Raw genomic sequence first — 25550 nt, 5'->3', positions numbered from 1 at the left:
GTTACTGAATTCATATTTAGTTAAAAAAGATTACATTCTCTATGATATTTTATGATCTTATTCTGAATTAAAAGAAAAGTATACTGTTTGCTCCACAGATAAAATATGGCTACAAATGAATATTTCCCAAATCTTTGTTGTTTAATAAAAATTATGTTAAATACAAGTTATTTTTAAAAAAAGAAAAATTGACAATATACTCAAGTTAATGGTCAGTTTTCAGGCAGAATTATTAGCTAACTGCACATAAATTCCCTGATAAGTACTGGTATAATTATGAAAGCTCATATCATATAACATGTATGGGTAATTCTAATGTAATTAAGCATGAATTACTGGCCACACTTTTTTAAATTCAGGTGTTACCTATACATACTGCAAGCAGAACAATTAAATAGTAATAGAAGCCATTCACACTGATTTATACATCTCTGGTTCCAAATAGAACAGAATCCCAGGTGGGTCACAGCTTTAAATTGTACTGTAGCAAAAATGAATTTACTTTGTTCCATTTCCTTGCCCTACTTTTTTCTGAGAGTACATGATTTCACTGTCACTTGTGGTTCTAATGCACAGCACAGGCTTTTTTATCCACTTAGCAGTGGGTACTCATACCTCATAGCATGTGATGTGCTATAGAAAATACCAGTTAGTGTTCATCCATCAAAAAGCATGGTAGTATTTAAAAAAAATATATAGGAAAAAAATCAGAAATAGTTTGCATTATTCTAAAACTCAGTGCTCGTATATACAAGAAACACCAAAGCCTTTTGTTGTGTTCTTTTTATTGTGATTGAAATAAAAACTGATGTCATCCACTTTTGCTTTGTTCTGTTGTTAATCTGAGCATATGTCATGCTTTGTATGGGAGCATAATGTAGTAAAATCTCATTTGGGGGCAAGTTAGTGGTAGAAAGGTAAGGGAGATGTCATTTGGTTCATAAAACAGTCTACAAAATCATAACTTCAATGGCATCACTCTCTTTGGTATGGCAAAGGAGAGGGAGTTGCTGCTCTCCCAGCTCAAAGCTCCAGATCCTTCAGTTGGTGGGAATTTTGATAATACAATGTTGTCAGAAATGGGTCAAGTTGAGTATCAATCACAAGTCACTTCTCCCAGGAACACAATGGTACCAAACATGACAAACCTAGAACAATTATATAGATATATATTTGAAAAAAGTGTTTAAAAATCAGCTTTAAATTATACTTTAACACAGGGATGCACTGCTTTCCTTGAAAAGGACATTGATCTTTGGCAATTCTAAGGAATTGACATATAGGACTGAAAACATACATTCAAAGTCATCATCAGTGTCATCTCCACCTAAGGCACCGCAGCTAGACATGTTGTCACACTGATCCACATCCGCACAGCACTCACATCTCTCTACAAGGCAAGCTGCTGGCCAAACATTTGCAGATTGTAAGCATGTGGTCTTTGCATTCAAGCATTTGATTTGCTGAAGGATTGATTAGGGAGTGGATGGTATTTCACACGTAAGTGGTGTGGTCAGTCCATCCTCCAAGAACCTTCCATGCCCAGTAAGGGAGGGTAGCTTTGGATGAACTTGATCATCCTGGAGCCATTCCATTGCCTGATCATTTGCCCTCTTGATAGCAGGTATAAATGTGCCCTTTGCTGGTGGCAGTTCATCTTCATTTGTCTGCTTCTTGGAAAATATCCAACAACATAGCTCTTCAAGTGTTGTAATGTTGGTCTTCAAATGGTAAACTCAGCATTAGAACACTCCCAGTGCATTTATGGCCGCCTCAGTGACAGTCTCAGCCATTCCAAGTACCTTCAGAACAAGGACAGTGTCTCTGGAGGCTGAATCAAATGCCTTCCAGTAAGATAACTTGGTCTTTCTAGCCAACCTTCCAGCAGTGTCATATCCTGAAAGGGCATGAAAACTTGGCAGTCTGGCAGCATTTCATGGTGAAAGTGATAGGAGCACAACTTTGAAGGATGTACAGTGATTCTGTTCCCCAGCAGCAGGCATAAAAACAGAATCACGTGGAAGTCTTGGGTTGCATATCCAAGAAAGCACTAGAACATCTGTTATTTTGCAAAATTCTGGAGTTTAGTAGCACCTCTCTGTGGCCCTGATGACATGCAAGATAGTTTTAAGTATCAGAGGGGTAGCCGTGTTAGTCTGGATCTGTAAAAGCAACAAAGAATCCTGTGGCACCTTATAGACTAACAGACGTTTTGCAGCATGAGCAAAAGATAGTTTTAGTGCCAGCCTCCTCATGGGAACTACCAAGAAACTCCACTGAAACCTCAGTCATCAGCTTTACTACACCATGCAATGACAAGATTCTTCAAGCAATTCTTCACATGCTGGAGCATTTTTCCTACAATGTATGCTATTAACTCAGCCTTTGTGAAACTATGAGATAGTGCCTTCTTCATTGTGACATTAGAGATGTTTATTGAGTCAATGATTTTGTGTTGGACAAGTGAAATACCATAGACTTGCTTCTTTTTATTAAATATTTTAAATTGATTCCTCTGCACACATATCAAACACAAAGTGGACTTCATCATAGGTCCAGAATTTTCTTGGTAGCCTCAGAATGAAGTGTTTAGCCAAATTGCAGAAGATGTTAATTTCTGATTTGTCAAGAGCCATGCCATCTATGACTATTACACTGAAAGGCCTTTGCTGGCATATGGTACTGGCCACATTGTCAATAGGTGCTGTCTTAGGAAGACCATGCAAGATGTGTATTAGTTTGCTTGTCACCTGGCACACATGTATTGTTCTAACACATTCAAACATTGATCATGATACCATGGAGAACTCGTACTTTCCCAAAGTCTCATGTAGATCAACATCACGCTGAGATCTGGACATGACCAGGAGACAAGCAAACAATGACCTGTCTGTGGTTAGCTCTGTTACATTAATTCATCTTTGTTAGCTCTGTCCTTCATTCTGACTTTCTTCTTTGCTTTCGAGCACAGCTTTAGCCTGTTCTTCATTGGAGCCTATACATTGATGGAGCCTTGGATTTTGAAGGCTTCATACAAGTCATGACCCATAATATCCACTCAACTGATTTCTTTAGCTATCTTCAATCTCCCTGGACACACAATAGCAGATTTAAAGGTAGCCATCCTGCAGCAAAAAAACTTCAGGACCAGACTTCAAAGAGAAACTGCTGAACTTCAGTTCATTTGCAAATTTGACACCATCAGCTCAGGATTAAACAAAGACTGTGAATGGCTAGCCAACTACAAAAGCAGTTTCTCCTCCCTTGGTGTTCACACCTCAACTGCTAGAAGAGGGCCTCATCCTCCTTGATTGAACTAACCTCGTTATCTCTAGCCTGACTCTTGCTTGCATATATATACCTGCCTCTGGAAATTTCCACTACATGCATGCAACGAAGTGGGTATTCACCCATGAAAGCTCATGCTCCAATACGTCTGTTAGTCTAAAAGGTGCCACAAGACTCTCTGCTGCTTTTACAGATCCAGACTAACATGGCTACCCCTCTGATATTTAGCTATCTCGTCACTGAAGACTGCTTTCATCGTGATATTAATTAGCTCTGGTCCATCATTCTTGAATGGGTTGCCAGTGCCAGTAAGCTCATCCTATAGCTTTAAAATTGCCCCCTCTTGGCATTTAACAGCACCTAATGAGTCTAGATGGTGCTTAGTTACTTTTGGGGAAGTCATCCCCAGCCATGCTTAATGTTTCATTTGAAATTTAATGGAGTTCTGGTGTGAATGCTGTGTTATGCCCACCAATCCCCCATGACTTTTAGTGCTCTGTTTTCATGTTCCAGGGTTCGTCTGAACCAAGTGCACAGAAGTCAACTGGCAATCTTTTAACAACCCAGTTTCCTTTTAGAAATTCCTCCCATGTGCCAGGGTCAGACTTTTCTACACATCTTATTTAAGCATGGTATCAGGCAATCATTTCAGAATTGTTGGTTAAATCTAAAGCAAAAACATATTTCTCAAAGTCATTCAGTGCTGAGAGGTGCAAGTTCTAATTAGCAACCCTGACAGATCAAATAAAGAGCAGCAAAAACTCAACCATCTTCATGTATTACTGTACCAATTATTTTGAGATTGGAATTAATTATGTTATGTTATGTAACTATGTGCATACTGTTTGCAGATGGATTCCAGTAATTTCTAACTGGATACTGACATCTTAACCAGTGCCTTGTTAACACTCTTTTGGCATTATGAGCAAAGCTGATAATAAATACCACTGAACCACTTTTTTGCCAATGATTGCAAATCAAGTTGAAACACATCTTCCATTTATAGTAATTTGTAACATTAAAATAAAATCAATCAGGTTGTGACCCAAGGTACATAGGATAGCCCACATTGAAAATGCTAAGGTCAGAGCATGCTGCAAAAACGAGAGCAGATTCTTCCAAAACTGGTGGTTAACACTGTAGTTTGTGCTTTTGATCTCCCACCCTGGTTATCAAAAAGCTAAAAAAAGAAATATCACATCCCCCTTTATTGCGTTCCAGTTCTCTGGTTCCCAATCAGCAAATAGGTCCAGTAAGGTGAGGAATTATTAAAAACCTCTGCTCACTAGACAAAGTGTTCTTCTGATCCCCAAAGGGCCAGCCACATTACCAGATCAATATTAGTTTGGATCTTACCCAAAATACCAGGCTGCCAGCCAATCCTTAATATCTAAAACTAAAGGTTTTTATAAAAAAAAGAAAAGAACTGGAAGAGAATTATTAAATAGTCGAGGCAATCAGATACACACACAAAAGACTTCAGAGTCCACATATCAGGTTCTTAGCTGCATTGGTGAGCTGGCTGGCTTGTAGAGTCCCTCTGGAACACATCCAAAGTTTGGAGGGGGTCTGTCAGTCCTCTGATCAGTTTGTAGAGACGTTACTCCAGAGGTAAGAAGCAGGACTGAAGACAAAATGGAGAAGATGCAGCTGCTATTTTATATCCTTTGCCATGTGGCTTGTACATCCTCTGTCCCAAAGATAAGCTAAGAGCACATGGGCAGGAAAAAAGTACTTGGGAGTCCCCTGTCCACAGGCATGCCCCTACATGTCCTGCTGCCTCATAGGCATAGACCCTGGCTTCTTTCATTAGGTTCATTGTATAGCTGATTTCCTTGATGGGCCATCAAGCAGGAGCAGGTTTAATGCGAATGATAATCTGTCTGGGGATGTCACCCAGATACACAGCACAAGTTTGAAATACAGATATACCATACATATTTATAACTCAATACAAAGAGGATACATATATATAAATGTGATTATATTTAGCGAATCATAACTTTCCCACTGATTCCTTACATGGCATATTTTATATAAGATTATTGCAATTTTATAATATTGGTGTGATATTGCAGTCTATATGATTTTATAAAATATGCTAATTAGCGAATATAATGTAACGGGAATATGCTTCATGCAAAAGGTCTCTTGTAAGGTATCATTACAAAGCTTATAATCTACTGAGTGTGTTCATCCTATATCGATAAATGTATCACTCTTATATCTAAAACTAGAAATATGAAATAACACTCTGAGGGCCTATTGTAATTATGCAAAGTGTGGGCAATGAATGGTGGTTTGGAATCTTGATGGCTCCGATCAACCAGGACAATTGACTATGGATGGCCCTGTTTGCAGGCAAGCCTTCCTGTGAGTCAGGCTGGGATGAATGAAGGCTTGGGGGTCTTAAAGTAGGGTGACCAGATGTCCCAATTTTAAAGGGACAGTCCCGATTTTTGGGTCTTTGCCTTATATAGACTCCTATTACCCCCCACCTCCCGTCCCGATTTTCACACTTGCTGTCTGGTCACCCTCTCTTACAGTGACATGTGATCATGTCACCTGAACTGGAATCCATCTTTAATCTGGTGCTTTTCCAGTGAGGAGGGGTGGGAACCCAGAGGGACAATGGATTCCCACCTTATGCAAAAGATATATAAGTAGGTAGAATAGAACAAAAGAGGAGCCATCATGAGGAATCCCCTAGCTACCACCTGAGCTGGAATAAGAGTTGTACCAGGGGACAGGATTGTGCTCAGACTTGGAAGGTGTCCAGTCTGAGAAAAGAAATGTATTGAAACATCTCTAAGGGTGAGTTTTTACCTGTATTCAGTTGTAATACTGTATTAGGTTTAGATTTGTGTGATTTATTTTATTTTCTATGGTAATTCACTTTGTTTTGACTGTCACTACTTGGAACCACTTAAATCCTACTTTCTGTATTTAATAAAATAACTTTTTACTTATTAATTAGCCCAGAGTATGTGTTAATACCTGGGGGGCAAACAGCTGTGCATACCTCTCCATCAGTGTTATAGAGGGTGAACAATGTATGAATTTACCCTGTATAAACTTTATACAGGGTAAAACGGATTTATTTGGGTTTAGACCCCATTGGGAGTTGGGCATCTGAGTGTTAAAGACAAGAACACTTCTGTAAGCTGCTTTCAGTTAAGTCTGCAGTTTTGGGGCAAGTAATTCAGACCCTGGGTCTGTGTTGGAGCAGATGGGTGTGTCTGGCTCAGCAAGACAGGGTGCTGGGGTCCCTGGCGGGGAAAATGGGGGCAGAAGTAGTCTTGGCACATCAGGTGGTAGCTCCCAAGGTGGGTTCTGTGATCTAGTCCATCACAATTGGTATCGGTAATATTATAAATGGTCACTCATATTCCATACAGTATCCGCAGGTATCATGTTCTGAGCATTAACTGACAACAGCACTGTCTGTTGAGGGCCACAATTTAACTCTGTGAGGGCCGCATGTTTGACATGCCTGTGTTAAAATAGAATTTTAAAAAAGTTGATTTTTAAAAATATTTTCTATCTATCTATCTATCTATAAATATTTGTTCTAGGTTTGTTATCTTTGGCACCATTGTGTTCGTGGGCGAAATGACTTTCAAATGATACTCAATACAACCCCTTTCTGATGACACTATATTATCAAAATTTCCACCAACTGGAGGACCTGGAGCTGGGAGGGTGGGGGGCAAGTGACTCCATCCAGCCACACTAAAGAGGGTGACAACGTTGAAATTATGATTCTGTACATGTTCATGAATCAAATGATACCTCCCTTACCTTTCTATCATTAACTTTCCCATGGAATTACACATGCTCACAGGCTAGCTCTTGGGGAGATACTCTCTTTTCTGGCCACCTTTTTTGTGATTGTGGTAAATCTCTTGTCTTACTGGGCTTTGCTGAAAATGTCTGAGTGAAATATTACTGAAATAGCACAGCACTGCAGTGACTGTCAAGTGCTGCCTGTAGCTCTCTGGGAATTGGGCAGACAGGGATATGTTTCTTTCAGACATCATTTACAACTTGCTGTTGTGATGCTAAAAAATCAGGCAGGTAGCTTTCCCCACCCCCCTTGTGTGGAATTTTGGAATCTGCTCTACCAGACCCCATTGAAGGATGAGAGCTTAAGTTGCTAAACAAATAGAAAATACTAAATGTGATGTAGGGTTGAGATATGTTTGGACTCTGTTGCTTTTTTCTTAAACTTTGATTTTTTTAAACTTATTGTGTAGTGAAAGGTGCTGATTCAAAGCCATAGAGAAAGAAATCCTTTAGCCTCAAAAAAATGCAGTAAATGAAGTTTTCTCCACACTGCCCCATCTGTAGGCCTCAACTCTGATCTATTGGGATGAGGGTCTGTATACTCTACAGACTCATTCAATCCTTGGATTCTATACTGAGACACCCCATAAAAAGCATACCAATTAGCATTACTGTTATTTAAGAGGTGAACACCTTTGCAATATGAATTGCACATGGACCATCAACTCATTTTATATAGGTTGCCAGTTGGCTATTAGAGGATCACAATTTTAGGTCATTGGACATATTCAAAACTCAAATATTCCTTGGTTATCTAACTTTTTCAACATAAGCATTTCCTCAGAAATCCTATTATAATGCACCTTATACTGAGATAACCCATTGGAGGAATGTGAGGGGGTGAGAGGGAGGGGAAACTGTTTCTAGCCAGAGGACTTCTGCTGTCCATATGTGAGAGGACAATCAGGCCTGATTTCTGCTGCTCAGTTAACATGTCTGTCTAAACCAAATGTTCATTTTCACTCTGACATGTCATGTGTGAGCTGTGCTCCCTACAATGTGCTAATTAATGGCCTCAGTCTGAGCATGCTGTACACCTTCAAGTCATGAGGGTTGCGAGTACTCTGATCATTTCAGAATCAGATCTGATCCTCGGAGGCATCCTGTATCCCTAGGTATTAGAATAATTCACCACATCCTAATTTTGATTTGCTACACCTCATTGTTGTGCATGAATTTAACTGGCCTTTGAGAGCAGCAAACTTGGACCTAAAGGCAGCCTTCGACTCTGTCAATAGTGCTGCCTTGTGAAAGGCCCCATGAGGCATCAGCATTCCACACGTCCTCCTAAGGCTAATTCATGATGTAAATAATGACTCAGGGGCAAGGTTGCATTGGGGGACCCATAGGTTTGACAGGTTTCACACCAATCTGGGGTGAAGCAAGGATATGTCTTGGCCCCAGCCCTGTTCTGCTGCACAATGGATTGACTCCTTGAATGTATCTCCACAAACATGGGTCTAACTGTCAGTTAAACCTCTGTTACCAATAGATTGACCAGACAGTAAGTGTGAAAAATCAGGGTGGGGGGTAATAGGAGCCCATATAAGAAAAAGCCCCAAATATCGGGACTGTCCCTATAAAATTGGGACATCTGGTCACCCTAGTTGTGCTCTCTTTGATTGGGATGCAAAAAAACATTGTCAAAGCTCAACTAGAGAGCTTCCATCACAAGGAAGCTGCGCTTGCGATAAGGGTTTCTTGGGCAAAAACATAAAGCATTGCCACAAAAGTTGGGATACAAGACATCTGTGCTTCCAGACAAACCATGGAAATAGTAAATAACTTCCTCTGTCTAGGCAGTATGCTGTCCTCAAACGGGTGCAGCCAGGCAGACTTCCTAAGGAGAACTAAAAGGGTAATAATTGGAGATATACCAATCTCCTAGAACTGGAAGGGACCTTGAAAGGTCATTGAGTCCAGCCTGCCTTCACTAGCAGGACCAAGTACTGATTTTGCTGCAGATCCCTAAGTGGCCCCCTCAAGGATTGAACTCACAACCCTGGGTTTAGCAGGCCAATGCTCAAACCACTGAGCTATCCCTCCTCCCTGATTTAGCAACCTCAGCCATGAAGGATCTGCATAGAGTCTGGAGCCAAAAGAAGGTGAAACTATATACAAAAGTACAGATTTCTCAAGCCTGCATACTTTGATCCTCTTAATTAGAAGTTTAAGCAGCGTCCATGTTACACAAGACACCAGGAGGTTGGAGGCAGCAGCAACTACTGGGTATAAGATGGTTTGATTTTTATCAGTAATAGGGCTATACCACTGAGAACTGTATTGTTGAGAGGACTGAAGCCTGCTGGCCCTTTTTGGTCATATTGCCCGCCTCAGGAGCAAAGTCCTCACATATTGAGCCCTGTAGATCAAACCTGAAGTCAGGAGGGGACACTGCCCAGTCACGCAGTCACTGACAATTAACCTGGCTGCACCAAATCAACGATAGCCCTGCGGAGCTCTTAGACTCCTGGAATAAAGCTGTGCAGTGCGGTAATGGACATTCAGTGCTATGGACCTCCACTGTTTAAGTGTATTGTTGATGGTGGTGATAGTTAGAGACAGACATTGTGGCTACTTTATTTGCATTTCTAAATACAGTCACTCCTCACTTAAAGTCGTCCCGCTTAACGTTGTTTCATTGTTACATTGCTGATCAATTAGGGAACTTATTCATTTAAAGTTGTGTAATGCTCCACTCTTACGTTGTTTGGCTGCCTGCTGTCTCCACAGCTGGCAGCCTCCCTATGCCCCTCCCTCCTCCAGCGCCTCCTGCCTGCTGGCAGACCCCAGGGATCAGCGCCTTTCCCCTCCTCTGCCCAGGGCAATCAGCTGGCTTGCGGCGCTCGGGTGGCAGGGGAGAGAGGGGGAGCCTGCACGCCAAGTCCTCGCTCCTCCCCCCCGAAAATGGCAAGCCAGCTGATTGCCCCGGGCAGGAGGGAGTGGGGAGGACTCAGTGCGCCTCCCTCCTCCCTCCCCAATGCAGCAATCAGCTGGCTTGCGGCATTTAGAAGGGAGGGGAGGGAGGGGGAGGAGCCTGGATGCAGCATGCGAAGTAAAGGGGGAGGAGGTGGGTGGAGGAAAAGAGGTGGGTTAAGGGTGGGGGCTTGGGGAAAGGGGTGGAGTGGACGGGCTGAGGCTAAAGCCCCCTGCCCCTGGTGCTTGCAGAGTAGGGGAAGCTGCCCTGGAACCTAACCCCCCCTATTTACATTAATTCTTATGGGGAAATAGGATTCACTTAACATTGTTTCACTTAGAGTCGCATTTTTGAGGAACATAACTACAACGTTAAGTGAGGAGTTACTGTAATGTGCTAATCTTTCCACTTTGGGCACATTTCCACCAAACTACAACAAAAAATCATACAAAATCATCCAAATAATAGTATATTAATGTCTTCCTCAGGGATGTCTGTTTCTCTATTTCAGGATTAATAAACACTGCTCCTTTAATACATTTACACTCCCCCTATCTCCATTTCCCAAAAGCATGGGGAAATTCTTTGCTGCATACCCTAAAAGTCAACAGATTTGGGTTCTGTTGGACCAACGGAAGATGCAAGCTCTGGCCTCAAAGGCCATTTACTGAGGAGCCATTGTCAGCAGCTTAATTTTACTTAAACCAAGACACAGTTAACTCAAGCTCCTCAATTCTTAACTGCCAAGATACTACACAAAGGGAGAGAAGGTCGAGCAGGTTGTCAGGATCAAAACTACTCAGGACTTTAAAAACATAACACAATACCTTGACAGTGTGGCATACTAGCAAGCATGCTGAACTAGGATTCTCAAGACCAAGGTTCTATTCCCAGGTCACCCCATAGCCTGCTGGGTGACCTTGGCAGTTGTTTCACCACCTGTAAAATGAGGATGCTTCTCTACTTTGCAAAGCACTTTACAATCTACACATTAAATGTGTGACATTTGGACTTGAAAATGAGTTTTTAGCTAGTATGGATCATGGAGCACAGGTATAAGGTGCTCTCTGCTAAATAAGAGGACCATCACTTTCTGCACTAGTTGCCATTTGTAAATCATCTTCAGATGCAGACTTACCTAGAGAACATTACCCAAAGTCTGTTTCAAGGTGACAGATTCATGATCCACATCCAAAAGAAAAGTTCACAATCTTCTGTCCAAATACAAATGAAAACATATGTTCCTGGCCACAGCTGTTTCTTTATCTGGTTATACAGAAGCACTAGGCAGGGTGTGTGGGGAATCCAACAAGACCACCAAACTGTGAACCTGTATCACAAATGGTGAACAAATTTCCCAATCAAATCAACTGTAATAAGTTCTAAATTACTTAAATGGCTTCAACCTTGTCTCAGCCAACTACACTTCATCCAAATGCCATCTCTGTTAGGCACTGGGTAAATTTGTTCAACCACAAAGACAAGGTGAGATGAAAGAAACGGAAAACCATGCGCCATCTGCATCCTGAAGACACCATAACCCACATCTCACTAGCTCTCCGAATGGCCTCATGTCCCCATTGAATAAGAGGCATCACCCAATGGATCCCTGTAGAACCCAGCATAGAAGAGCCTTTGGGGAAGATGAGCAAGTGCCCCATCCTACCCTCTGGAGTTCTCAGAAAGAAAGGAATAGAGACGCTCAACAGTAACTCTTCTTATCCCTGCTAGGATCTCCATCTGAATCGAGAAGTAACTCAGCAATGGTGCTGAAAACAGATGACCAAATCATCTGGGACACATGATCCTCAGCCATTTCCAGAAGGGGACAATGAATATGGCCATGATGTACCATTAATGACTTAGCTTTGCCAGAAAACCTTAATTATTAATCATACATATTACAGCAGTGCCCACAGGACCCAAACAAGATTAGGGCCCAGCTGTGTTAGGTGTTGCACAAACCACAGCAAGTCACGATTCCTGTCCCAAGTTTGAGTCCTTAAAGCAGTGGTTCCAAAACTTTAACAACCTGTGAACCCCTTTCACAAAAATATCAAATCTCTCAAACCTCCTCCTAAAAATGAATAGTTCCAGGGATTTTCTCCCTTAGCTGAGCATAAATTATAGAAGCAGTGATCTTGGAAATTATTTGGTTTTTTTTAATGACATGCTTATTACACACTACTTATTATTAATTACATTATTAATTTTATTACATTATGAAAACAGCAATACTCTTCCAAGATTTCACTTTTGTAGCTCATATCACTTTGATTAAGCCTCCTACATGTTTCATCAAGGAGTATCAGATGTGAAACAGCATGAAGGTATTTAAGAAGCCAGCTCAATTAAAGAGTTCCTCCAACAAGCATTTGGGTCTTGAGCAGTCCAGGAAAACAACACATGACTACAACAAAGCTTAAACTTGTTCTGCCAGGAAGTCATGGGGATCAGGCTGCTGGCCTCCATGCCCGGGGTCCCTAGGAATGGCTCTGTTTGCCATTACAGAATTTTTTTCTGAGAACCCCCAATACATGTCGCAAACTCCAGTTTGGGAACCACTGCCTTAAAGGTAATGCTGTTGTAGCAACAACAACAAAAAATACACTAGTTGTTTGCAGTTTTTATTGCCTCAGGATAGTTACTGTAAATTAAATAAAAGCAAATCCAAATTTTCATCTAACTGAAGCCAATATTTCAATGGGGACCCAGTGGCTACATTTTTCACACGGTTATAGGGAGGGAAAGAAATCTCTGGGCAACACTTATTTTTGATTCTTATAGGTATTAATTCCATACTCCGATAACTATCTGCCTTGGGCTTTCTGGTTATTGATCTGTGCCAAAAAGCAGATCTCACATCTCCAGCAAGTATTTTGGCTAATATATTTTCCTCCTAACATTAATACTCTCTTTAATTTCAACCTCAAGAAGCAGCAATAAATTGCAGAGTCCGTGGCTTTTAGCTTGTAAAAGCAGAGCAGACGTTGTGAATGTGTGTTGGACAGCTTGTCACAGTCTGCTGCAGAATCCAATTAATTCTCTTAGGTTGTTATGCCTTTCTTCATTATATCTATTTTAATTTGTGGGGGGGGGGAATAACTTTGGCTGTCCACCACAGAATTAAAAAATTCTTAATCCAAATTAATGGCAATTCCATAACACTTGCATATATATGTTGAAAATGTGGTGGAAAGTCTGATTTGCTATCTAAATTTATCAGCAGGAAGCATTAAATGTCCTTCCACGTATCCCACAAGTAATTGATGAAAGCTACCACAATAAACAATTAGATACTGTAATAAACAATTGGATACTGTAAGCTGGCGTGGCTGTTCCTCCGCTTCCACTTCTGAGGCAGGCCATTCCTCCTTGCAAAGGAAAAAAGGGGGGAATTAGCAGCTCTCAAGGGGCCCCTGCCTTCAAGCAGGGCGAGGCCATAAACAGCGTGGGCTCTGACCTGCAACCAGGCAGAGCTACAGCAGTTTATTCACCCTGCCTTTAAGCAGGGTTCTGGCTGGGGTGGGTGCCACGCACAGTCTATGGAGCTCAGGGAGGGGTCGCTAAGGGGTGCAGGCCCCCTGACCTAAGGAGGTCGAGTGGCAGAGGGGACACAGACCATCCCAACTCCATTACGTCCCAGCCCAGAGCCCTAACAGTGGTGGAGTGGTCTGCCACTGGATCAGCGGGGATCCACCCACAACATGCTGACCTTTTCGCCAGCCAGCTCTTAACCAGACAGTTGCCTGGTTTCCCTGGACTGCTTCCTACTCTCCCTTTGGAGGTACCTGGGTCCGGTGGTTGTCCTCAGTCTCCCCGGGATATATGGCCAAGGGTAGCAGTAGCAGCTCCTCAGCATTGGTAGTTGCAGGGCTCTCTGAAGGCTCATACATGCCCTTGGCACAGCCACAGTTCTCCTCGTCATCCTTCTCCAGCAGCAGAGAAGATGCCTAACCTCTGAGGGTAGGACAATAAGCAATGGGCTTAAATTGCAGCAAGGGCGGTTTAGGGTGGACATTGTCCCTGCCAGCAGGTATATGGGATCTTGGGGAGCAATTACCACACGGGTGGGGTGCAAAATAAACTTTATTAAGAAAATGCAAAAACAGGGAAAATTCAATAGTGAGGGGTGTGGGGTTTGTTAAGGTAGACAATTGGGGAGGGGTTTCTTTTGGTGAACAGTATAGGGGGTTTCAATAGTGGGGTATAATACAGTTGGTAAACAATTAACACTGAGGTATAAATGTAACAGGTAGCTAACAATTCCTATGTAGAAAGGTGTGTCACAGCAGCATATAACCAACTAGCAGTTATGGAAAAATATGTTAAATAACAAACAATTTTAGGTAAAAATGTGTCACAGTGGGGTAAATGTAGAATGTGAGGTGTATCAGAGAGAAAAAAGTAACCAATGGGGTTTTATGCTAGATTGGGATGGGGGAAGAGGGGCACATGGTGGAGCAGAGGGAGATTTAAACTTAGAGAGACACAGAGAACATAGAGACTGTAAGGAGTCAGAGGGACACAAAGAAGCTGGGGTTGCAGTGGAAAGACAGACTTAACCACAATTATGCAAAACACAGCAAAATCTTATCTATGATCTAACTTAACCAAGACTACACAAATTAGCAAGTAACAAAACATAATGCAACAATTCTCTAAGCCTAATTTACAGAGTATAATGCTAAACCTAACTTAACCTAATGAGTGCACCTTATACTAGGGGTGGTTCTCCAAGGGTGTGGCTGCAGCAGTGGAGCAACTGCAAGTGAGCTGCCCAGGATAGAATCCAGGGAGGCACAGGTTTATTTCTAGCAGCAAAGGAGCTGCAGAACCAGAAACAGATTACAGATGCAGACCAAGGAGTTAACTTGGGTCTGTCTGTTGGGGAAAGAAAAGCCAGCAGCTAGAACAGGGAGGGTCTGCAAGAGAGAGTTCTTACCAATCCCCAGGACAACAGCAGGGGCAGGCACAGCAGCAGCATCAGAGGACACAGAGAGGACGCAGAGAGGACTCAATTTGCTCACAATAATCAGGAGATCTCCAGGCAAAATTCGTTGTTCGTGGGAGGGGAGTTTAAAAACGGGGGTACGCTCAAAAACAAACGAGAGCGGGGAGAGGGCCTCCCAAAGACCCCTAGCTGATCAGACCAGGTGGCAAAGCAAGGACCTTCTCCGAGGTCTGCTTAGAAAATGTCTGGTTATATAGGCAGACTTAGGCAGTTTCCCGCCAGTAACTTTGATTGGTTCCCCTTGTTAGAGGGGAGGAGAGAAAGCAGGGAAAAGTCTTCAGGTGTGCACAGACGTGTCCGGGCTAGTCCTAAGTCACAGGCATGACTTACATGCTCAGCTATGTGGCCATATAAGGTCTCGCATTCTTGGGCAGTGCCCCCTACACCGAGCCCAGGTCTGAACAAAGGAAGCAGAGCAATGGCTCCGGTTAGTCTGCAAAGGCCATTCCACTGAGCAGGGCCAGGCTATGACTCTTGCTAGCCCCATGGCCGGGAGGGGCGGCCACACAGAGAGGAAAACAAAAAAAGGAATGCAGCAGGGAGGCAGCTGTAACAGACAGACATTAGGAAAAACTTCCTGTCAGAATGGTTAAGCACTGGAATAAATTGCCTGGGAGATTCCACAGTCTCCCAATCACTTGGAATTTTTAAGAGAAGGTTGGACAAACACCTGTCAGGGATGGTCTAGATAATATTTAGTCCTGCCTTGCATGCAGGGGACTGGACTAGATGACCTCTCGAGGTCCCTTCCAGTTAGATGATTCACTTGCAGTTGCTCCAGAGCTGCCTCCCAGCCTTTTATAATTCTCCTTCCTGTCCCACCCCCCTGCTTCCAGTGTGCAGAGGGTGGTCCTCCTGGCTCTGCCCACCAGGCAGCTTGCGGCGTTCCCTCTGCTTCTGCCTCTGAGGGAGGCCATACCTCCTCGCTACAGAGACCTTTAAATTTATTAGGCCAAAGCTTGGATTCCATATTAAGGGAAAGATTAAGGGTTCATTGGAGGGGGATGTCTCTGTTGAGACACTACCTGGCTAAGCTAAGCTAACAATCAGCTCAGTTCTGCAGAGTCTCACATACAAGCTCCTTCCCACCACTGTTTGCTCAATGGATGATTATCAGAGGGCTTTTCAAGCATCTTTCACTAGATAATCTATTCATACCTCTATTATCTTGGTTTCCATTGGACAGGGTGGGGCTCAGCAAGGTCAGGGAGTAGTCATTTGCCTTCCAATTGTAAATGATTTTTCTCCTTCAGCTTGTACATTAGAATTTAAAAGGCTGCATTCTCCTGGACAAAGATTCTTGTACTTCAGGGGGGAGGAACAGAGATAATCAGTATGTTTAGGAGTGGAAATGTGCCATCTTCGGAGTGAGACACATGATACAATCTCTACAGTCTAAGTTCCTAACCACAATAAGGAAGTTTGCCCTAGTGTAATTATGTAAATGTGCAAATCCCGTAACTAAAGTGCATCAGTCTGAAGCAGGGCTTTAATCCATTAAACTGCTGTAGGGAAGGACCTTGAGTCTATATTTGGAGTAGAAATGGATACTCCCGAATAAGTGTCTGATTAAAACAGTCTTGCTGCCCACATCTCATCACCAGCCGTATCAACACCAGACATACTACCTATGATGGATAGGTTGGATATTAGGAAAAACTTTTTCACTAGGAGGGTGGTGAAGCACTGGAATGGGCTACCTAGGGAGGTGGTGGAATCTCCTTCCTTCGAGGTTTTTAAGGTCAGGCTTGACAAAGCCCTGGCTGGGATGATTTAGTTGGGTTTGGTCCTGCTTTGAGCAGGGGGTTGGACTAGATGACCTCCTGAGGTCCCTTCCAACCCTGATATGCTATGATTTTATGATTGTAACTCACTCTATCACAGGTAGTGGTATGGCATATAGAGCAGCCTCAACAGACCCACTTCTTCTCCTCTGGCATAGCTGGTGGGGAGCTGATGGGCTGGTAGAGTGAACAATGCCTTGGCTCTTCCCCACAACTCACTTGCCAGCACAGAGTGGAGAGTAATCTGCATCAGATATAGGTGTGGTGTAATCTAACCCCTGAAGCAGACAGAGTGAAAAATGGATTTTCTGAACTGAAAAATAAAAAAAACCATTGAATCAGAAAATTAGTTTCAATATGGTTTTTTCCCCAACTGTAATGTTTTGAGATAACCCAAAACAATTTTTAAAAATTCATTCATCTACTCAGAATAATATTGAGTTTTTCATTTTGATTTTGAGTGTTTTTCACCCTTGTTTGTACATTTAAAAAAGTCTGTCCAGATTTAAAATTGAAATTGTTTCAAATCAAAATATTTTTAAGTGAAACAGTTGAAACAAAATATTTTGATTCCTTTCTTTCCTTTTCTAACCAAAACTATTTTCCAAATTCATCCCAAATTCAACATTACCAGGGACCAGACTATGAGTCAGAGTCAAAGTTTGGTTCCTGATCTTTTCCAGAGACTGTGCAGCTATGTGTTATCTCTGACTCACTACTCGTGGCAAAGCCACAGCTGTGCCCTCAGTTTTCCCTCAGTCAGAACTCTCCAGTGAAATAAACCGGAGCTTTGCCCGAACAAGGACTGAGTAAAAATTGAACAAGGACTTCAGGATTTAGCCTCTGAATGTCTGATAAAAAGCTGAGGCAAGCTGTTCTTCCATTTTTTACATACAGCTTTCATGAATTACTTCTGAGATTTATGGAAGAATATTTAATGCTTCCCGGATAAACATTTAAGTAGCAAATCACACAGTCCCAGTACATTTTAAATATACGATATGTACCAGTGTTATAGAATCCTGGTTAATTAATTTGAATTAGTTGCTTATTGCTATTTCTTGGGATTTCACAGAACATAGCTTAAATTCTAAACAAATCTCTTTGACCTGTTAATGGGTTTTTATAAGGGTTGTTTAAGAACTCTCCTTGTGTTTGTCTACGTATTTGAATGTAATTTGAATAGAGTTTTTCGTGCTATTGAAGTAGATACAAAGAAATATAACTTCCAAAATCCACAAAGTGAGTATCAATCCCAACATTAAATAGGGTTACAATGCTCTGTTAATGATATTAATACTTTGTAATTCTTCCCAGCATTTCTATAGTACCTTCCAATGGTACTATTGTCAGAGCTATAACGTAAAGACAGTCCTGAAGAAGAGCTCTGTGTAAGCTCAAAAGCTTGTCTCTTTCACCAACAGAATTTGGTCCAGTAAAAGATATTACCTCACCCACCTTGTCTCTCTTAGAGCTATTATGAAACATTCTTGGGTAATTGTAAACAAGTGGGCTGGCTCTTGGATGAGGTCAGTCTTATGGATATGATTTGGAGCCTGGAAAAGGAGTTCAAAACAATCTAATCTGTAAATTGGATATAACTCCACTGGCCTTTGCTTAGCTTGATGTTCTCCTCACTTCATTCACGACTGTGGAAAATCTTCTCCAGAGAGATGGAAAATTTAGGTGAAAGGAATCTGACAAGGAGACAATGACAATTCAACTGAATCTCTTCCTATTCATCTGCATCTTTATGTACTATAGCTTAATTATCACTAAACAACTCATTTAGGGCCTGATCTGAAGCCTATTGAAGCAACAGAGAGAATCCCATGGAATTTTATGGATACTGGGTGACATCCAGGGATTCCTACCTATCATTCTTCTGCATCTCTTTCTTTCAGTGCCACCAATTGCTACATCCGCTTTTCAGTGCATTTTCATAGTCCACAGTAGCTCTCTTCCAATACCAGGTAGCTGGTGAGCCACAGAGCATAATTCCTTAAAAAATAAGCTTCTGAAGTCTGTTCTCATGTCTTATAGATACAGAAGGTATAAATACAAATGTACTGCACAGATTTTAGGAGCATTCTCTTTCCTGTGGCATCATACTACCGTACCCCCATCCCAGCTGCTAGGGCTTATTCTGAGCCTGCCAATGTCCAAATGTGGGACAAACTTCAAAAATGGGGGGCGCTGGACAAATAATGGACCAGAAAGGTGATGGTTATGTGTGATTTGATTTTCAGTAAATGTAACATTTTCTATAACCTCAGTCTTATTGTTCTGCACTGGAGAGAAGCATTTTGCATCCAAAACTGCTACCCTCCCTCACGTTGAGTAGCACTCGCTCTGTATGTAGTCCAGTGGCAGTAGTCACGGTGTCATTGTGAGTAAGAATCTGGCCTCTCTCATTAACAGACAGGCAACACTGCCAATTTTGTGTAGGATGCAGATAAATTTAGGTTTCATATGAAGGAGATCTTTTGGAATGAGGGACAGATGAGAGACATGACAGATATGAGTAGATATGACTAGAAACTTTCAGGTACCTCTAAGTAATAGGATGATGGGAAGCTGGCAGGTAAATGGAATAGTTTACCTCTAACCAATCCTCCTCAACAGCATAAACACTGACATATTTCTTCTTCATTCCTGACAGGTGGTACAAGTTGAGCTTGGAAGTTTGCTGGATAACATTCATTTTAAATTATTAAAATTAAATTGATATTAAACAATTAGCACCAATATTTGTGTTGGATTATCCCTATGCCCAGTATTTAAAGGATCTGCTAGATGGCTTAGTTTGTTTATATTTCTGGGACTAGAAGTCATCTTAATTGTGGCTTGGAGCTTTAAATACAATAAGCCCAGATCCTGGTTCATCTGATATAAAGCAGCATTGCCAACTGCAGATGTTCAAAACTCTTGAGTAAGGCCCCTCCCCAATTCTGAGATTATTTTAAAAATCATGAGTTTTTTTTCTTTTAAATATTGACTTTTGGGAAGAGAAGGGTTATTTCCCTTCTGTTATTTAAGCCCTTAGAGATCATGTTTTCAAGCTTTTTTCCTCTGGCAGGAGGGCTAGAAATTTATATTTTTTTAATGAAAGCCAAGACTCTCAATCACCTGACTCCAGGAGCTGGGTTAAAAAGAAAAGACACCAAATATTGTGAGGCTTCCAGTTAAACCAGACGATTTTGCAACTGAGAAAGCGACTTCAGTATCCTTGCGTACAAAAGAGAACAAAATAAATAACTGAAATCTGACAGTGTGACCCTACTTTGAGCATCTTTTTACTCAGACATACATTTCTCTCCTCTGCAGAGAGCTGGGAGAACATTCACTGAATCATGTATTCAATAAATTGTGAGACTTTTTTTCCCTTCAAATAAATTACTTGCTGAATATTCATTATCCACCCAGCTCTGACAATGAAACGTGCCTCCAGCGCACACTGTGTATTTGCCAGTTGCCGTGTGAGTTGTGCCTTCCTGGTTTCATGAAATACCAGTGTGTCAGGAATGAAGACTTGCAGCTGCACCTGCCCAGTGTCCGTGCAGTCTATGAGCACAGCCGAGCTCTTAAACCGAACAACAACTGCTCTCTGGCTTCTTAAAGCTCATGCCTGCAGCTGTGATCTCTCTTGTGTCTACCTTGCTCTAGCTCTGCTCCTGCCTTGTTTCCAGCTTTGCTCCTACCCTGCCCAGTCCACTCCAGATCTGCTCAGTTCCTGACTCTGGCTCTGACTCCTGGTTCCTGACTCTGACCCTCTGCACTGACCACTAGGCATGATGACTGCCAGTGCTCTGACCACAGGCCTGATTGCCCACATCCCAGTTCAAGACACACTGCTGCTAGCATATGCGGCTTACAAAGCCTTTTAAGAGACAAGGCCTACAAGTGTTTTAAGTTCACAAGTCTGAAGCAGAAAATATTTTGCCCTTACAGCAGACAGTGTGTACAAATTATTGTCTGAGCAAAAAACAGAGCTCCAACCCTAGACATAAGTAAAGAGGCATGGCTATGGGACATATGCCTGACCACCTGGCTCCTAGCCACTGTCAGCCCACAAGTAACGTAGGAGTAGACCATAACTGCTGGAAGCAACCATCAGGAGCTCTCTAGATACTGGAAATGCATGCTAACAGTGTGTAGGCAGGCTCCAGAAAGAGTCATGCACATTTTCTTTTTGAAGAGAAAGGCATCCTTTCTGCAGAACTCATCAGTTCTGATGGGTGATGGTTATGTGTGATTTGATTTTCAGTAAATGTAACATTTTCTATAACCTCAGTCTTATTGTTCTGCACTGGAGAAAGCGTTGGTCCCTCCAGACAAACTAGGAAGTGGGGTTTTTTTTGGAAGCTTTTAATGTTATCACCTTCCTTTTTAGCTGCCTGCTGTTGGTGGCCATCTTGCTGCAAACCAGCAGCATTTAAATGTATGAAAGTCTAGCCTCGATTTTCATCCTGCTTGTACCTTGGTTTAACAATGAGAAGAGTTTGACAGTTTAATATAGTCCAAGGGGTGGCAGATAAAAGGTGTTTCCATTTGATGGCATACTAGTGTCAGGAAGAGACCAGTGCAAGCTGCCTCAACCCTGACCTGGACTCACCACCTGTGTGGGGGAGAGGATAGTTCAGTCTCCATACACAGACAGTATGTGAGGTCTTGGTTTCTCTGCTGAGGCTGCCAGATATGGACCGAGACCATCAACTCATTTCACTGAGGTCACCAAACTGCCATCAGGTCGTAATGACTGTCAGTCATTAGTGACCTATCTGGATTCAAGTCAGTGACCTAGAACTGAAAGAGTCTGTAACCCATTACCAGCCTCTTTGCCACCTTTTACTTAAGAAATATCAAGCTATAGAACAATAGAAGGGGGAAAAACTCAAAGGGAAGCAGATGGAGCAGAAGTAATAATGAAATAGGTAGAAGCAATGGGAAATCGGGACAGGCAAATGGTGTGGGAAGATATAGACCCTGGGATTAGTTTCATATTTGTGTCCATCATCTGTGCCTCATGGTTTCAACATTGAGAGACCATTTACACTGCTTGACTTTCAGATTTAGAGGGTTTTTATTTTGCAGCAATTTAGTTTTGTAACTTGCAAAGAGAAGGATGCTTTTGGCTGGCAATTAGTAAAATTGTGGTGAGTCAACCCTTCACAGAGGTGACTCACTCACTACCTCTCACAAATTCTTCTATAAATAGCTGCTGCAGAAATACCTTTCCAATAGGAAAGCAGACCAAAATAAAGAACTTTGTTCATAAAAACTTAAAGTTCTAGTTTGGCAGTTAGGAAAGAGAGCAGACAAGAATAAAGATGCATCCAAACAATGTGGTGTGTGCTCATTTACTTTATTACATAGATGTGCACTAAAAAAAAACACACACAGGAAGAATTTACTAGGGATAATGGTACAGGCATATTTCCATAGGCTCAGAAGGTCAATAGATGAACTATAAGTAAAACAGTGCTAATGTAGAATACCATAGAGAGAGGCAGCATAGTTTTTCCTGCCTGACATGATGGATTTTTTTTTTAAAAGCATGAAGCAAGTTCAAGCAGCAGGGAGGGAAGTCTTGGATATGTGACTAGGATGGATATGTTTTTTACAATGTGCTGAATTTTGCTGTCAGTTATGCCATTGTAATGCTAGAATAACTATTACATTCAAAGAGTCATTTTGGATTTACAATGGTGTAATTGACAGCCAGATGTAGCCTAAAGATATCAGTGACCAATCCAGTGTTAATTTGGCTCTCTTATATAATGGTGTATGTGTGTGTTAAACCAGCATTCTCTTAAGAGCCAGAACTGTTTCTTGGCTGAAGCATAATACAGCAGAACGAATTGGTTTCACTGTTCATCATGAATCAACATGAGAGATTGGACAAGATCATGATTTGTGATAGATTAACCTCCAGAGGTCTGGAAGCAGTAGGCTTTTCTGGAAGTAGCCTTATTGACTTACTCACCCCACCAAGGGGACATGAAGGTGGCTACTGGGCTTGCTTCCTTTATCTAAAGCAGTGGTTTTCAACCTGTGGTCCACAGAGCCCTAGGGGGCTATAGACTATGTCCAAGATTTCCAAAGGGGTCTGCACTTCCATTTGAATTTTTTTAGGGGTTCACAAATGAAAAAAAGGTTGAAAACCACTGATCTAGAGCATCAAGAACTTAACTCTTTTGTTGCTCTGGGCTTTCAATATTAAATAGCACCCCAGAGTTTTATGCCCCCTTATGCTTTGGGACCCCAATTCTGTAAGTAGTTCCTTTGAAGTCAACAAATGTGGAATAAGGGCTGCAGAATTGGGACCTGGGATGCTGTGACCTACCTAATCTCAAGTGAGCTGAGGTATTTTTTAACAATTAATATTTAAGGGTCAAAGCAGCAGGATCCCATGGAGGAATTTCTTGGACTATAAGAGATGCAGAGGTTGAATGGTCAAGTCTGCTCCTGGAAAGACACCATGAAGGGTGAGGAGGCTGCCCATCCCCAGTTCCATGAGACTGAGAAGAGATTAAGTAGCCTGTTTGAGGGGGTGGGAGGAAGCATGTCAATGACAAACACAACAGCTCCTAGGCCATTTCACTGCCTTTGTCTCATGTTGAAACTAGTTGGGCACAGGAGTACAAGTCGCTGGTTCCTCTCACTCCAACTCACTGACCTCAAGCTCTGTATGTTTCCTGCTGTCCACCTGACCCAAGGCCCTACCTGGAGCCCTTAAACTTCCCTTTGTAAAAAGGAGTCTGTACTTGGGGCACTGCTAATGACATTATCCATCTCATCATAGTACAGGTGCATCCTGGAGGAATGACCAGACTGGAAGCTATGGTCCTTTATTGAAGAGCATCTTAATCTTTTTGATTTTCTCCTGACATTGAGGTCAAATTAATTGGATTCCACGCTCAGCCAGCTTCGTTGAAATGTCATCATACAGCTTGGCATTTTGCTTCTTGCTCCCACAGTTCTGGGCCTCATTAGCATCTCAGAGATCTACCAGTAGCTAGGTGTTGGCCTTTGGCCAGCTGGCAGCACACACATACAATGACTTCTTGGTTACATTCTCACACAACAGAGCTCTGTATTGGAGATGGATCAGTAGAGTTGCTGCTGATGGAACCTGAGTGCAAATGTGGGGAAGGAATGCCAAGCAGGAATATGCAGTGGAAGGTGACTTCCTATCACAAAATGGGGTATAGGTAGAGGGCAAGAAAAGACCACAGGGCAGGGCAGCCTTGGATATTGTAGTAAAGCACTGGAAGACTGACATAACAATTGAGGACTACTACAGAGCTATCCTATGCTCTATAATAGATAGGTTATGCCGATGGCTGCCAAGGAAAATTCACTTCAAGCCTACCCTATATCCCTAATCACTCCCACACACAAGTGACACAGCTTTGGTGTGTGGACTGGAGTAGATCTAACAGGAACATTTGAGCTGTCTCCTGTTAACTTGCTAGTGAAGACAAACCCAACCTTTGATAAAGATTCAACATACAAAAATTTAAAAAATGAAAACTATCTCCTCATTAACCTCTTGCCTTGAGCTTGGCACACTTGTCAACTTTTAATTATTGCCATGCTCAGCTTCAGGTTAGAACATGGAGGGTGGGATGTAATCCAAGAGCAGATCTATAAATCTTGGGCAAGAGCAGAGAGAAACAGATCTGTGCTGCCACCAATAATTTCAAAGCAAAATAACTGGGTAAATACCATATTTTTCCGTGTATAAGACGCCCCCTTGTATAAGACAACCCCACTTTTCTAACCCAAAATTCAGAAATCAATATTTTAAACATAAAACAGAACACATTTTTATTTAGTAATTAGGCAACATTTACATACCAGTACTATGATATTATGCATCACACTTAGCTTTGAGCAAATCACTTTATTCAGCCTCTATTGCATCACTGCTTCTTCTTCATCACTATTAGTTTCGAACATATCAGTTTCTTCAACTTCTATTGCATCACTGCTGTCTACTGAGTCACTGTCTATATATATATATATATATGAGATCATCCTCAGTTCCGTCCATGGCATTGCTGATTCCACATTTCTTGAAGGACTTCACAATCACCTTTTGTTTGACGCCATACCAATAAGCTTGGTTGACACACATAAGCCACTCTGGCGCTGCTCCATAATCCAAGTCTTAAGCCTCTGCTCCAAGTTTGGCCATTTTGCTGGTTTTCCTCTTAAGGCCTTCTTTTTTGGCATCTTAAGGAGTTGTTCTTCCTGTTTTCTCCACTGTCTGATCATACACTTAGTGGGAGGAGGTCCAAACTGTCTCTCTGCAGCTCTATTTCCATGCTCTTTTGCATAACTGATTACATTCAGTTTGAATTTTGCAGAGTAAGACATTCGCTTATTTATTTTTTTATTTTCCCAACATCTTTATGGGCTCAGAACGCTCCGACATTACCGGTCCCTGTCGCATCTGCGCACTGCCTACACGCTCTCCACCTCCAACGGGATGTGTTCCAATTGGTTTGTTCAGCATCAGCTGACGTCAGTTACATAAGGCTCGTGATTGGAGGAAGCCCGTTTGCAGAGACAAGGTATGGGCAGTTTCGCAACCGCGCGGTTCTCTCCTCGGCTTACTTCCGTGTATAAGACGACCCTCAATTTTTAGTCTAACGATTTTAGGAAAAAGTATTGTCTTATACACAGAAAAATA

At 42.0% G+C, this 25550-nt stretch overlaps 1 long non-coding RNA gene across 4 annotated transcripts in view; it reads right to left on the bottom strand.

Annotated features, from left to right (window-relative positions):
• Nucleotides 1–463: 463 nt before the first annotated feature.
• LOC120400034 overlaps nt 464–25550 on the bottom strand; it is a 41652-nt gene continuing 16565 nt past the window's right edge. For 2 of the 4 annotated variants that reach the window (XR_005595484.1, XR_005595483.1), the window contains exons 3-7: nt 16224–16370; nt 13843–14011; nt 13372–13425; nt 11190–11381; nt 464–1148 (exon numbers count right to left, since the gene is read on the bottom strand). This is a non-coding gene — a long non-coding RNA (uncharacterized LOC120400034). Of the gene's footprint in view, nt 1149–4801; nt 4913–11189; nt 11382–13371; nt 13426–13842; nt 14012–16223; nt 16371–16939; nt 17116–25550 lie in introns of those variants that run through there. The other 2 variants (XR_005595481.1, XR_005595482.1) reach the window with 2 other exon arrangements.

Source organism: Mauremys reevesii, linkage group 3, assembly GCF_016161935.1.
Source record: "Mauremys reevesii isolate NIE-2019 linkage group 3, ASM1616193v1, whole genome shotgun sequence".
NCBI lineage: Eukaryota > Metazoa > Chordata > Testudines > Geoemydidae > Mauremys > Mauremys reevesii.
Note: the sequence above shows the minus strand (reverse complement) of the source record. Positions and strands in the feature narration are given on the sequence as shown.